This window comes from Pecten maximus, chromosome 8 (genome assembly GCF_902652985.1).
Source record: "Pecten maximus chromosome 8, xPecMax1.1, whole genome shotgun sequence".
Taxonomy (NCBI): Eukaryota; Metazoa; Mollusca; class Bivalvia; order Pectinida; family Pectinidae; genus Pecten; species Pecten maximus.
The window spans coordinates 14,539,110-14,554,955 of NC_047022.1; positions in this window are offsets into that span (position 1 = coordinate 14,539,110).

Sequence of the window (15,846 nt, forward strand, 5' to 3'; positions counted from 1 at the left end):
GTTCTTTTTTTCTTTTCAACAAACAGTGAATTGTTTCTACGGATTCAATAACCTCATTTGTCTTAATATGGAACTGATGTGATGTGGAGGCGATGCAACCCGTAACAATACCTCCTAGTTAGCCAATTATACCTCATTATTAGCCAATAATACCCAATAGTCGGTCAAAAACACATCTCAGTTAGCCCAAAATACCTACATGTAAGCCAAAAATACATCCTAGTTGGTCAATAATACCCCCTTGTTAGCCAAAAATACCCCCGAATTAGTCAATAATACCCCCTGGTCAGCCAACAAAATATCCTAGTTAGCCAAAAATGCATTTGTCAATTTCAACAAATTTTATTGTAAAAAGCAAAAGGATTTGGCATCAGGCTAAGCCTATTTTAGCCATCTCCAAACAAATCCGGTATGGTACAATGGTAACAAAACATATAAACAGTAAAAAAAATATTATATTAGTGTATCTCCCCAACCCATCACACATAGTAGAAAGAATCTAGGCAAATCTCCCAGTTTTAGTTACGTATTCTGATATACATTTTAACAGATATAAATTTGTTTCTTCGTTACAATCATGACAACAATGCAATAGGGTTTTAATGTTAAAATGTGAATGGGGAATAATAGGATTACTCACTTGGATTCTGAGTGTTGCTCTTGGTTCATTAAATAATGGACATATAAATAAATAATGTTCAGCTGTTTCACTACCGAGGTTGCAAGAACATACTGGAGAATCTCGTAGATGATCACAAAAGAGGTCAGAATTTAGATTGCTAGCAGAATATCTGAGCTGGCACAAAATAATATTCATAATTCGCAAACCGTTATTCATAAAAGCTTGTGTTGCACCAGATTCCACTTTTTTAATTTGAGAAAGAAGTGTTTTGAATTGCTTAATAGAATGATCAAAATTTAAAGCAAAGGAATTAAATTCCCTAAAGGTACTAGGGAAAAAGCTGCTGTAATAACTTGCTGTTCTACATATAGGAGTGTTAAAATTTCTGGTCATTCTTAGTGGATATCTTTCATTTTCAAGCTGATATAAAAATGGCTGTACAATTTCATTCAAATGTTTTGGGGACATGCCGTGGAGTATCTTAAACATAAGTATAAGTTTGTGTGTTTGACGCCGATCAGAGAGAGATTCCCAGGCAAGTTCTTTATATAGTATATTATGGGAGGTACCTCTGCGCAATCCCGTTATAACACTGGCAGCTTTTAAATGAACAGATTCTAGTAGATTTTTACATTGATCAGAGCAATTATCCCATAAAACATCTGCATATTCTAAAATAGGTAAAATATAAGTTTTGTATATGTTTAAAAGAGTTTTACTTGAAACTCTTGATTTTAATGTTTTTAGAATATTTATTCTCTTAAAAGCTTTCTGGTATACATAATCAATATGATGAGTCCATTTACAATCATCAGATAGTATTACTCCTAAATGCATATGGGTGGTGGAAGATTGAACTGTATTATTATCAAAATATATATCGGGATGAACAACATTTCGTTTCCTGGAGAATATCAATGATTCAGTTTTTGTGGGGTTAAACTTTATATCCCATTTCTTAGCCCAGGTATTAATATTTGATAAGTTTTGCGAAAGTGATTTTTTGCCAAAAATACATCCTAGTTAGTCAATGATACTTCCTAGTTAAGACACAGAATGAAATACTCTTGATAGATGAAATGGTCTTAAGGTACTTTAAAAAATAGTGAATTTCATGAACCTTTGGTCTCATGTTTCACCTGGGGAGAGGTAACATTTACTGAAGTTTATGTAAGTACATCACATTTTTGAGCATCCCTGATAGAATTGAAATTGGAAACAATTCTTGGCTGAAATTATCGGTAGGGGATGGTAGGTTGATGGTATGCATATATTGGGCCTTGCTGACCTTCAGTGGGAGTTGGGCTGGGCCAAAATGGGTCTAATTGACTGCAATGTATTAGAACCCATGTGATCACTTAAGATCTCTTGTCTGTAAACCCCAGATGTCTAGGCTCGAATGTTTGATGGTTAGTACTTTTCTGCTATAAAACAACACCTTTACGTTTATCTGTTCAAGGTTTTTGTATTTTGGTTCATTGACATGTGTAGACTTTATGTGTATATGTGCATGTCATCAAGTACGCATTGCACGTTCTGTCTATACGTAAACCAGCTGTGTGTAGTTGGCAAACATTCGACATAGGACATTCAACCTTCAGCATTTGAATGGTGTGCCAGCGCGGCTTCACATAGGACATTCAATATTCAGAATTTGAATGTCGAGTTGAATTTCGATGTCGAGCCAGTTTGACATTCAAATTCTGAATGTTGAACGAATATAGTATGTAATGCTGGCACAATTTAAAATTCTGAAAGTTGAAAGACGTATGTCGAGGTGGTACAACATTCAAATTCCGAATGTTAAATGGCATATGTTGCATGTTGAGCCAACATCACACAGCTTCGAAAAACACGATAATTGGTGACATCAATACGTTTCAAACAGTGGTCGAAAACGAAAGTGATAATACAACACTTCGTTCACAACTCAAATTAAGGTATTGAGGTAAATATTTATCTGGGATATGTAACGATAACCCCCTGTTGCTCTATCCAACTGTTTTAATTACGATAATCTCCTTTTCACGAGTTTGGTTTGGTTTGTTTTTGTTTAACGTCCTTTTAACAGCCAGGGTCATTTAAGGACGTGCCAGGTTTTGGAGGTGGAGGAAATCCGGAGTACCCGGAGAAAAACCACCGGCCTACGGTCAGTACCTGGCAACTGCCCCACGTAGGTTTCGAACTCGCAACCCAGAGGTGGAGGGCTAGTGTTAAAAGTCTGGACACCTTAACCACTCGGCCACCGCGGCCACGGCGGTGCCCCCCCCCCCCCCCCCCTTTCACGAGTATTAAACAGGCCTGACTAGCGAAGTTGGTTATATCCTTGATTAAGTGATCTTAGATATAAAACTACCTCTAAAAACAATCAGAGGACATTGTACGATTGATACATTTTATTCACAATAATTGCAATAATCAAGATACAAGATACCAACAAATATTTTCATCAATGATATTATGAATAAATCAATGATAGCACAGCTCATTTGAGCATTATCATGCCCTAAAAGACGTGTTCCATACGCACCAAAAGAAGTTAGCTATGAACTCGATGGTGCATTCCGTATTGGTCAGAAGAGATACTTCATAGTTTGTTGGTTTTTTCATCTGTCCTTTTAGCTTTGATTGAGTCTTGTGTCAGACAGTTCTGACTTTCAAGTCGTAAACTTCATACAGATTAACCACTGCTTAATCAACATCTCCCACTGTATAGCTGTAGGTATACCCAGCTATTTACAAACTTTCACATTTATTAACTGGTTAATTTCCAACGTAATTCGAAAACCATTCCATATAATTAGAAAGCGATTTCTCAGAAATTCCGGATCTTCCTGATATGACAACAAAGTCTGCCTGACGCTCGATATTTGGGAGTAGGTAGCGCTGGTAAGGATATTTCTGTAGATTACTCTCTGATCGATCCGTCAATGTGTCGGGATACCAGCCAGATTGAGTACTTGGTGTTGAATGATAGTTTTCGTCGCCGTGTGACAAGCCTACTTGAAATCTGGAAGAACAATCGGAACAATTTATTAAATAACCCAGGAGTATGTCAGTAATAATGTGAAAGTGTAAGAGAAATTTCACCAAATAATTTTTTTATGCAGTATTTGCACCCGATTCGGTAAGTTAATGTGACCGATTTGTAATTACATCTACAGCCTAACTCCAACATATCACCAGAGAAGTTTCATATAAATATCGAATATCATTGCCTCGAGGTTGGTGAGGTCACCAACAAAGGCCTGGATATTTGGAGTAATATGTTATACATAACTTTAATTACCATAGCTCAATATTAACTTCGCGTTAAGCAGTCTTCGAGTTATCAGGGTTCGAGATCACGAAGTTTAATATGAACGTACCTTATTACCCCCCTGTGTATTTCCACATTTGTGCCACGACATGTACCACAGTAAATCCTAGCATGGCGATAGTTTGTCGTTTCATTTGATTTCGATCAATCTGATGTAAGTGTCGTTTCTTCAGAACGTCAGAGTATAGTTCATCTCCAACCTCCCGGAGGAACATTCCCATTTGTTTGGTTTGGATAGAGTCGCAGCGTGTCATATATCCTTTAGCCATTGTACGTAATCCACAAGAAGTGTTGCGAGAGAGATCCTCTTTTGAAATATATGGTGTGTGTATAATACTCGCTAATCGACGACGCAGTATATATATATACAAATCTATTGGGATTTTCACAATAAACCCATGTGACTTGTGTATTTTTAACTCTCCTGCTTGTTCACAGTGTATTAGCATATACATGTATATCATATCCGTTATCATAGATTTAGAATACGGTCAGGTTTGTTTTGACGGTAACATTGTTTACGTTAGAGACTACCCAACGGGGACCAAGCTTAAGTAAATGTGCATACATATTGCATGCGAGTCATGGGATCAATAGGCATTGACCTATTTAATATTGGCTTTATAATTGATTTAGTGATTAACCATTTAATCTGGTCAATAAAATAAACCGAGACCTACAATGACTAGAAATGATGGTTATGTCGGAGCATATAACAATACATGTAAACTCTATTGATTGACAATCCGTAATTGATCAAGTTATAAACTAATTATCAAAATATTAATTATGAATATTTTTAGATTTTTAATATGAATATTTTTAGATTTTTAATATGAATATTTTTGGATTTTTAATATGAATATTTTTAGTTTTAAAACTGATTTTCTTCTATTATATTTTTTTCTTTTTCACTGCTCAGATTATAATATTTATTACAAAACCGTTCAATACTTGAATCAGGATGCAATTAAATTAATATAATGACATAGTTTAAGGTTTATCAACATTAGTATTATCAATCGAACAAGACGTAGAAAGCGTACTGGCACAATACCAACAGCCAGTTATTACGGGAACTTTTATTCATAACGAGGCCTGCTATACTAGGGAGGTGAGGGGGAGTGGGGGGGGGGGGGGGGGGGGGGGGGGGGCATATGGAACTATATATACATACACTTGTAAGGACACACTTGAGTGGTCGCTCGCTATCATCGAACACAATGTGTTATGAGTAATTGAGCTATTAAAGTATGCTTATCGAACGTAATTTTAATTTTAGATGCTCTCCTGTCAACTCGTCGTTAATTTTGGGTATATTCGAGTTAAAAAAGGATGTGGCAATATTTCAATATCCAAATATAGCCAGATTTATTTCAAATGCTATATGTAATAATAGATACTTATGTGATAGTGGCCGGAGAAGAATAAATACAAAAAAAAATATCGATATGTATAGCTCCGTTATCACCATTTTGTTGTATACATGTACATAATTTGCCTATTTAATTTAGCACTTTATATAAATTACAAAATCTTTTTATTCGTCTGTTTACATATATGTTTCCTCCAAAGCAATGATATTTTACAAATATCGTATAATCCTATGACTCACTTGGGTGCATCAATCTGGCATAGTCACTCCACAGGGACTCGTTAGATGTTTATATCGACCCCCCCATATATTTTATACATACATTATTATTGTAACGTGTCCCTGTGGTCACTCTGAATGATAGTAGCGCGGTTGAAAAAGATTATTGTTGGATTGTAAATATATAACAAATGCATTGGTGTTAGTAGGACGATTGTTTTAGCTCGTTTTTTATTGTAAATATAAACTATCTATTTGTATGAGCGTATCATGTCCACAGTTCTTAAATCCAGGCTTACTACAATAAATAAAAGAATGATGTTCTTCCTTAATTATCCGAAACTTTCTCCTGCTCATATTTTTTTGATGATATAGTAAATTCATAATATGTCAAAGGTACTCAATTTGAAAGGTACTCAACTTGAAAGGTACTCGACAGGTAAGTATATATGGTTTAAAACTATTAATGATTTCCAGCTGATATGTAGCCTGAAGTTTCTAATCTTCTTGGTGTTAGGATGTGTAGCAATATTCAGTGTGCATATTAACCTGCCTGTAATTGTCTGTAAAAAGCACGGTAAGAAATGTTTATGCACCTTTCTTCCTTTGTCAAAAGAAACCAAAACGACTTGATTACGGGGCGATAGTCATTTAGCTTTGAACGTCGAATAACGGGAGGCAACTCTTTATTGTCCGAAAACAACGAGAGTAGCACCATGGAAGGAATTCAGGTTTGAACATAAATAAACCTCGTAATCTTAATGGAAAACAGTTATAAATTGGCTTAGTCTAAAGATTTTACTCTATCAATGTGCATGTTATGTTGTATATTGAAAATAATACAAAACAAAATTAATAAAACACTAAATTGGTTTTGCCCCGAAAAAATGGAAATATACAATTTCAGGCCTAGGAATACATTAATTGATTTTTTCTGATTTGATTTTATCAATATAATTATGCTTCTGTTTCAGCTCTACATCACAAAAACTCCGGCATTTAATTATATATACAATCTATCGTGATGGCTGATGCTCTTTTATTTGTCCCACTACTAGGAAATAACACTTGTAGTTTATCGTCTCCCTTGAATCCTGAAGCAATTCCGGTCATGGTCAACATTTGCAGAGCAAACGTCATCGTCAATCATGTAAGGAAAACCAACATTGCGAAATACAAAATCAATATATGATTTTTTTTTTAGATTTTAAGTTCCTTAAAGCGAATGAACATTCCTGACACTACAGGTAACACAATCATATTCAGTATACACGTATCACAATATGGTCGATTTAATTAAAAGATACGTAAGTTCTATCTAAAATACACCAGGAAACCGCGGAGTGGAACCACAGGGAGTGTAAAATAGCAAGAAATATCTATATATTCAGATGTAGCTATTTCTAGCTATTTTTTAAATATATAATACAGGTATTTCTGACAAGTGTTTTTAGATATAAGACTAGACATACCCCTGTGGTGGAACTATTCTTTGTTAAGCACACGTTTGAAATACATGTAGGCCATATTGGTTCTTTCTTCCTTTCAAATGGTCTAACACTTCTGTGATGTTTATAGAATATAAATATTACCGGTGAGTATCTCGAAAGACATTTGCCTTTGAATCTTTGAAAATGATCGGTTTTATTGTTAGATTATTTTCTATAATGTCGATCCAGTTTTCTTTGAATTGTGCTGATGACCTTGTCCGTTACGTTATCCAATGTAACCCTGACCTATGACTCTTGACTTGTCTTACCGTTTCAATTGCACACAATCTTCTTACAAAGGGGTAAGACATAGCGTGTATAAGTCATTTCTAAAATAGGAACAAACATAAGTAAAACAAAATGCTGTGTAAGGGAGGCAACTCAAATTAACTTATGTACATTCAATATCAGTGAGATAAGCAGCTGTGTTGTGATATAAATAGTAATAGTGAGACTGGGCACATGGCTGTGTTTACAATGGCAACATGCTCACAAAATTTATGTTAATCCGCTTATTTTATTTCTCCGACTGTAAATTTCACAGACATACCTATTCCAAATGTTTTGCACGAATTCAAATATTTGTTTTGTGTAATTCTTTTTACCAGCTTGCCTTCTAGGGGCACGAGGGTCCCGCAGATATGAAATAGATGTGTATGGTATGTTGACATTTTCATCCCAATGACATGAAGCGAGGAAAGCACGAGTCTGATATTGCTTTCTTCCAAAGGCAATACGCTTATCCTCATAAATGTTCAGTGTATTGTTGAAACTTTCAATAAAATATGTGTCCTGACCTAGTCTAAAATTTTGAGGATTTCTATACACTGTAGAAATTTGAATAATACCACGCAGAAGATTTTTCTGCCACTGGATCAGATATCACCAGTCTGGAAGGCTCATAGTTAGGGTCTTTTTGACATCGTGATGATTTTGAGCAATCTGTATGGTTGTCACGATAATGCTCCACTACATTGTCTAGTAGTTTGGTCAGAACATTGGCATCACCGTCACAGTTTCGAACAGCCCAGTGGGAATGAGTGGCGATGGGTTCAACTTTGTCGTTAAGTTTTTCAGACCAAGTATTCCCCCCTTTGTATTTTGGTCCTGACGCTACATCAGACAAACATTTCTTCATACTCTTAATACTATGCCATGTATCATTTTGATTTTGGGTGAATGGATGATCTTTCACTAGTTTGTTTATGGCCATATTTCTATCGTGGGTATGTGTCCTTATAGAAATATCCTGACTTTCAAAATATTCATATATCCTCTCTGTTCCCATCTTCTCATGACGTTGTGTAACTGGTTCAACCTTACTTATGTAAACACAGTCAAGAACTTTGTCAGTTTTTTAAAACAATAACCACCACGTAGGTTTCGAACTCGCAACCCAGAGGTGGAGGGCTAGTGTTAAAAGTCTGGACAACTTAACCACCCGGCCAGCTCGGCCAGCTCGGCCGCGGTGCCCCCCCCTTCACGAGTATTAAACAGGCCTGACTTGCGAAGTTGGTTATATCCTTGATCTTAGATATAAAACTACCTCTAAAAAACAATCAAAGGACATTGTACGATTGATACATTTTATTCACAATAATTGCAATAATCAAGATACAAGATACCAACAAATATTTTCATCAATGATATCATGAATACATCAATGATAGCACAGCTCATTTGAGCATTATCATGTCCTAAACGACAGCTGTGAACTCGATGGTGCATTCCGTATTGGTCAGAAGAGATACGTCATAGTTTGTTGGTTTTTTCATCTGTCCTCTTAGCTTTGATTGAGTCTTGTGTCAGACAGCTTTGACTTTCAAGTCGTAAACTTTATACAGAGTAACCACTGCTTATTCAACATCTCCCACTGTATAGCTGTAGGTATACCCAGCTATTTACAAACTTTCACAATTAACTGGTTAGTTTCCAACGTAATTCGAAAACCATTCCATATAATTAGAAAGCGATTTCTCAGAAATTCCGGATCTTCCTGGTATGACACCAAGGTCTGCCTGACGCTCGATATTTGGGAGTAGGTAGCGCTGGTAAGGATATTTCTGTAGATAACTCTCTGATCGATCCGTCAATGTGTGGGGATACCAGCCTGATTGAGTACTAGGTGTCGAATGATAGTTTCCGTCGCCGTGTGACAAGCCTACTTGAAGTCTGGAAGAACAATCGGAACAATTTATTAAATAACCCAGGAGTATGTTAGAAATAATGTGAAAGTGTAAGGGAAATTTCACCAAATAAAATTTCTATGCAGTATTTGCAACCGATTCGGTTAGTTATTGTGACAGTTTTGTAATTACATCTACAGCCTAACTCCAACATATCACCAGATAAGTTTCATATAAATATCGAATATCATTGCCTCGAAGTTGGTGAGGTCACCAACAAAGGCCTGGATATTTGGAGTAATATGTTATACATAATTTTAATTACCATAGCTCAATATTAACTTCGCGTTAAGCAGTCTTCGAGTTATCAGGGTTCGAGATCACGAAGTTTAATATGAACGTACCTTATTACCCCCCTGTGTATTTCCACATTTGTGCCACGACATGTACAACAGTAAATCCTAGCATGGCGATAGTTTGTCGTTTCATTTGATTTCGATCAACCTGACGTAAGTGTCGTTTCTTCAGAACGTCAGAGTACAGTTCATCTCCAACCTCCCGGAGGAACATTCCCATTTGTTTGGTTTGGATAGAGTCGCAGCATGTCATATATCCTTTAGCCATTGTACGTAATCCACAAGAAGTGTTGCGAGAGAGATCCTCTTTTGAAATATATGGTGTGTGTATGATACTCGCTAATCGACGACGTAGTATATATATATACAAATCTATTGGGATTTTCACAATAAACCCATGTGACTTGTGTATTTTTAACTCTCCTGCTTGAGCATGTATATCATATCCGTTATCATAGATTTAGAATACGGTCAGGTTTGTTTTGACGGTAACATTGTTAACGTTAGAGACTACCCAACGGGAACCAAGCTTAAGTAAATGTGCATACATATTGCATGTGAGTCATGGGATCAATAGGCATTCAACTATTTAATATTGGCTTTATAATTGATTTAGTGATTAACCATTTAATCTGGTCATTAAAATAAACTGAGACCTACAATGACTAGAAATGATGGTTTTGTCGGAGCATATATAAATACATGTAAACTCTATTGATTGGCCATCCGTAATTTATCAAGTTATAAACTAATTATCAAAATATTAATTATGAATATTTTTAGATTTTTAATATGAATATTTTTAGTTTAGAAACTCATTTTCTTCTATTATATTTTTTTCTTTTTCACTGCTCAGATTATAATATGTATTATATAACCGTTCAATACTTGAATCAAGATTTAATTGAATTAATATAATGACATAGTTTTAGGTTTATCAACATTAGTATTATCAATCGAACAAGACGTAGAAAGCGTACTGGCACAATACCAACAGCCAGTTATTATGGGAACTTTTATTCATAACGAGGCCTGCTATATGGAAGGGGGGGGGGGGGGGGGGGGGGAGCGATATGGAACTATATATAGACACACTTGAGTGGTCGCTCGCTATCATCGAACACAATGTGTTATGAGTAATTGAGCTATTAAAGTATGTTTATCTAACGTAATTTTGATTTTAGATGCTCCCCTGTCAACTCGTCGTTAATTTTGGGTATATTCCAGTTAAAAAAGGATGTGGCAATATTTCAATATCCAAATATAGCCAGATTTATTTCAAATGCTATATGTTATAATAGATACTTATGTGATAGTGGCCGGAGAAGAATAAATACAAAAAATATCGATATGTATAGCTCCGTTATCACCATTTTGTTGTTTACATGTACATAATTTGCCTATTTAATTTAGCACTTTATATAAATTACAAAATCTTTTTATTCGTCTGTTTACATATATGTTTCCTCCAAAGCAATGATATTTTACAAATATCGTATAATCCTATGACTCACTTGGGTGCATCAATCTGGCATAGTCACTCCACAGGGACTCGTTAGATGTTTATATCGACCCCCCATATATTTTATACATACATTATTATTGTTACGTGTCCCTGTGGTCACTCTGAATGATAGTAGCGCGATTGAAAAAGATTATTGTTGGATTGTAAATATATAACAAATGCATTGGTTTTAGTAGGACGATTGTTTTAGCTCGTTTTTATTGTAAATATACACTATCTATTTGTATGAGCGTATCATGTCCACAGTTCTTAAATCCAGCCTTACTACAATGAATAAAAGAATGATGTTCTTCCTTAATTATCCGAAACTTTATACTGCTCATATTTTTTTATGATATATTAAATTCATAATATGTCAAAGGTGCTCAACTTGAAAGGTACTCAACTTCAAAGGTACTCAACTTGAAAGGTGCTCAACATGAAAGGTACTCAACTTGAAAGGTACTCGACAGGTAAGTATATATGGTTTAAAACTATTAATGATTTCCAGCTGAAATTTAGCCTGAAGTTTCTAATCTTCCTGGTGTTAAGATGTGTAGCAATATTCAGTGTGCATATTAACCTGCCTGTAATTGTCTGTAAAATGCACGGTTAGAAATGTTTATGCACCTTTCTTCATTTGTCAAAACAAACCAAAACGACTTGATTACGGGGCGATAGTCATTTAGCTTTGAACGTCGAATAACGGGAGGCAACTCTTTATTGTCCGAAAACAACGAGAGTAGCACCATGGAAGGAATTCAATTTGAACATAAATAAACCTCGTAATCTTAATGGAAAACAGTTATAAATTGGCTTAGTCTAAAGATTTTACTCTATCAATGTGCATGTTATGTTGTATATTGAAAATAATACAAAACAAAATTAATAAAACACTAAATTGGTTTTGCCCCGAAAAAATGGAAATACACAATTTCAGGCCTAGGAATACATTAATTGATTTTTCTGATTTGATTTTATCAATATAATTATGCTTCTGTTTCAGCTCTACATCACAAAAACTCCGGCATTTTATTATATATACAATCTATCGTAACGGCTGATGCTCTTTTAATTGTCCCACTACTAGGAAATAACACTTGTAGTTTATCGTCTCCCTTGAATCCTGAAGCAATTCCGGTCATGGTCAACATTTGCAGAGCAAACGTCATCGTCAATCATGTAAGGAAAACCAACATTGCGAAATACAAAATCAATATATGATTTTTTTTTTTTAGATTTTAAGTTCCGTAAAGCGAACGAACATTTCTGACACCACAGGTAACATAATCATATTCAGTATACACGTACCACAATATGGTCGATTTAATTAAAAGATACGTAAGTTCTATGTAAAATACACCAGGAAACTGCGGAGTGGAACCACAGGGGAATGTAAAAATAGCAAGAAATATCTATATATTCAGATGTAGATATTTCTAGCTATTTTTTAAATATAAATACACGTATTTCTAACAATTGTTTTTAGATGTAAGACTAGACGTGCCCCTGTGGTGGAACTATTCTTTGTTAAGCACACGTTTGAAATACATGTAGGACATATTTGTTCTTTCTTCCTTTCAAATGTTATAACACTTCTGTGATGTTTATAGAATATAAATATTACCGTTGAGTATCTCGAAAGACATTTGCCTTTGAATCTTTGAAAATAATCGGTTTTATTGTTAGATTATTTTCTATGATGTCTATCCAGTTTTCTTTGAATTGTGCTGATGACCTTGTCCGTTACGTTATCCAATGTAACCCTGACCTATGACTCTTGACTTGTCTTACCGTTTCAATTGCACACAATCTTCTTACAAAGGGGTAAGACATAGCGTGTATTAGTCATTTCTAAAATAGGAACAAACATAAGTAAAACAAAATGCTGTGTAAGGGAGGCAACTCAAATTAACTTATGTACATTCAATATCAGTGAGATAAGCAGCTGTGTTGTGATATAAATAGTAATAGTGAGACTGGGCACATGGCTGTGTTTATACGTGTACAATACAATGGCAACATGCTCACAAAATTGATGTTAATCCGCTTATTTTATTTCTCCGACTGTAAATTTCACAGACATACCTATTCCAAATGTTTTGCACGAATTTAAATGTTTGTTTTATGTAATTCTTTTTACCAGCTTGCCTTCTGGGGCATGAGGGTCCCGCAGATATGTAATAGATGTGTATGGTCTGTTGACATTTTCATTCCAATGACATGAAGCGAGGAAAGCACGAGTCTGATATTGCTTTCTTCCAAAGGCAAAACGCTTATCCTCATAAATGTTCAGTGTATTGTTGAAACTTTCAACAAAATATGTGTCCTGACCTAGTCTAAAATTTTAAGGATTTCTATACACTGTAGAAATTTGAATAATACCACGCAGAAGATTTTTCTGCCACTGGATCAGTTATCACCAGTCTGGAAGGCTCATAGTTAGGGTCTTTTTGACATCGTGCTGATTTTGAGCAATCTGTATGGTTGTCACGATAATGCTCCACTACATTGTCCAGTAGTTTGGTCAGAACATTGGCATCACCGTCTCAGTTTCGAACAGCCCAGTGGGAGTGAGTGGCGATGGGTTCAACTTTGTCGTTAAGTTTTTCAGACCAAGTATTCCCCCCTTTGTATTTTGGTCCTGACGCTACATCAGACAAACATTTCTTCATACTCTTAATACTATGCCATGTATCATTTTGATTTTGGGTGAATGGATGATCTTTCACTAGTTTGTTTATGGCCATATTTCTATCGTGGGTATATGTCCTTATAGAAATATCCTGACTTTCAAAATATTCATATATCCTCTCTGTTCCCATCTTCTCATGACGTTGTGTAACTGGTTCATCAACCTTACTTATGTAAACACAGTCAAGAACTTTGTCAGTTTTTTAAAACAATAACCACCACACTGGTGTCTTTGGATTTTTTGCGCCAGCCATGCCGAGCATCCGTAGCGATATCAATACCATCTAAATCTTCATAGCTGGCAACTTCCTCCAGAAGAGCAGCATTGACGGATTCATCATATTCAAGCTAAACAAAGTCCTTGTAGGTGGAGAAAAACTTGTTTCTTTTTTTAACTGACAGAATTTCAATTCCAGCCCCATTACAAAATCTTCCATAATAGGAGGGCAGCATCCCACTTCAGACAAATGAATGATCAATTTTGCCATTAATGAGGTACTGTCCTGTTGGTAGGTATGGTGAGGAAGACCATAAGTAGGTATGGTGGTTTCGACTTTTATGTGAGCATTTCAGTTTCAACACAACCACATGTCCTTTACGTGTTGATGTTTTTACCAACAATTAGCCTTGGCACCGCCGGGCATGGTTTGCTGCAATTTCCATAAGTCTTGTAACTGAGTTTTCTAATATTCCCTCACAAAGGGGAACCAGGCAATTATAGAAACATATACAAACATATAGTTGATCTACAGAAAACTTGAAAACCAGTTATAGAATTACATCATTCAGATTGTAATAAATTAAAATTATTTTATTTACACATTTTGATGATTTTGTTGTAAATTGACGACACTTATCAATTGCTTATTACCCCTGTGTTAGGCTGTGATCATTATAGGAATACCTGAGAATGGTCCCGCCAAAATGCCACATGGATCCTCTGTGACAAGTGGGCCGTAGAAGGGGTACTGAACTTAACATATTATTACTGCTTCTTCTGTCGACGTATATATTAAATGTCCATAGATATATATACTTATAAAAGATTGTTTGTATCTTTCAGTTTTCAAATAGAAATAGTTCGAACTCATACATGAGTAAACACATATTTCCCCCATGCACACCCTCCTAAACCTGTGAAGTATTGGTCAGAACTAATTACTTCAGGGAGTTTAGTACAGATTAGAACAATGAATGAAATGGAGGGAAAACAAACAATATCTCTGAAAGTAACACAGCTTCAAAAGGATACTATTCGTCATTTATTTCTTCACAATGGATGGGATTTTGATGAACACATGTGTGACATGACTTGTTTGGAGCCTGGGACAGATAATGAGACTAATAATGATCAGTTTATTATTGAGCAGAGAGAAGGATATGAAGAGTGTCCATATTGTTTCTGTAAGCCATGTATTACTGGTGAAGTTAACCGGCAAATTTGGCGGGAGACTAAAAATACTGAGCCCTACAGGCAAAATAACAGTTTTAGGAAAGAGAAATATAAGCGTTTTTGAACCCACATAGGAGAAAGCTAGCCTGGCATAAAAGGGATATTTTACCTAAATGTGTGTTAGACAAAGTGAGAACATGGTTCCCTAATCCATCTTTTTGATTGGTCGCTATTTATACCCCAACCCGGTCTTTAAGGCCGGTGCGTTGTGAACAGCCTCTCGATATTTGATCTTCGGGTGGGTCAACGGAGAATTAATTATCACTATGTTTTCACACAAACAGATGCAGACAAAGGTGAAGTCGGTAAAGAAAAAGAAGCTGGTATGTTATCATCCACGGCGGAGGATTGTTTGTTGTTTCTTTTTATCTCAACCTTCTTTCCATTGTCTTTTTCAATTTGTACAATGGAGAAATCAAGACTTATCGCAAGAATGATTTAACTAATTTGTATCATTTTTTATTTCGTTCAATTTGATTACAATTTTGTTCAACATAGTGGCAAGACTATTACTTTAAAATTTCGTGTAATGTCTCTGCATCTACACCATGATGTTGTTCCGTCGACACATTTGTCAAAAAAGGACATTTTATGAAAACTTTCCCTTTTCAAAGATATTACCAAAATTGCTTATCAATGTTGTTTTTTAAAACATTACTTCCCATTCGACCGTTGATTTGGTTTGTTA